General features: G+C 44.8%; 1 protein-coding gene across 3 annotated transcripts in view; it reads right to left on the bottom strand.

Annotated features, from left to right (window-relative positions):
- The window catches only part of ENOX1 (ecto-NOX disulfide-thiol exchanger 1), a 574,354-nt gene that overhangs the window by 203,058 nt on the left and 370,454 nt on the right, over positions 1 to 842 (bottom strand). The gene's annotated exons all lie outside the window — the stretch shown is intronic.

Raw genomic sequence — 842 nt, 5'->3', positions numbered from 1 at the left:
GGCACAGGCTACTCCCACTATTAATAATAGAACTTATTCTAACCCTCTCCAATTTCTATAGGTAGCAAGGATACACACGTCATGAAGAATAAAGCCTACCTGTAATTGTCCACAAAACACAGATTCCTATTAAAGGAGGGTAGAGATCAGTTAGGTATTGAAAATCCTTCTTATTAAAAAAAAGAAATAGACTGGGTGTGGTGGCTCATATCTATAATCCCAGATATGAGCTCATATCTATAACCCACTTTGGGAGACCAAAGTGGGAGGATTGGTTGAACCCAGGAGTTTGAGACCAGGCTGGGCAACATAGGGCGATTTCATCTCTACAATAACCTTAAAAAATTGGTAAAGCATGGCAGTGCCCTCCTGTCATCCCAGCTGCTCAGGAGGCTGGGGTGGGAGCATTGCTTGAGCTGGGGAGTCGGGGGTGTAGAGGTTGCAGTGAGCTGAGATTGTGCCACTGCACTCTAGCCTGGGCAACAGAGTGAGGCCCTGTCTTAAAAAAGATAAAAAGCATGGTTTTGTTTGATCTAAGTCCTTAGGTTTATACCTACTTCAATAACAAAATAATTATAGCAAAAATAAATCAGATTTGTTAATGTCTTGTAAAGAGTTGATACCAGGCCAGGCACGGTGGCTCATGCCTGTAATCCCAACACTTTGGGAGGCCAAGGTGGGTGGATCACTTGAGGCCAGGATTTGAGACCAATCTGAGCAACATGGTAAAACCCCGTCTCTACTAAAAATACAAAAATTAGCCGGGTGTGGTGACATGTGCCTGTAGTCCCAGCTACCTGGGCGGCTGAGGCAGGAGAATGGCTTGAACCTGGGAGGCAAAG

Source organism: Mandrillus leucophaeus, unplaced genomic scaffold, assembly GCF_000951045.1.
Source record: "Mandrillus leucophaeus isolate KB7577 unplaced genomic scaffold, Mleu.le_1.0 Scaffold147, whole genome shotgun sequence".
Taxonomy (NCBI): domain Eukaryota; kingdom Metazoa; phylum Chordata; class Mammalia; order Primates; family Cercopithecidae; genus Mandrillus; species Mandrillus leucophaeus.
Note: the sequence above shows the minus strand (reverse complement) of the source record. Positions and strands in the feature narration are given on the sequence as shown.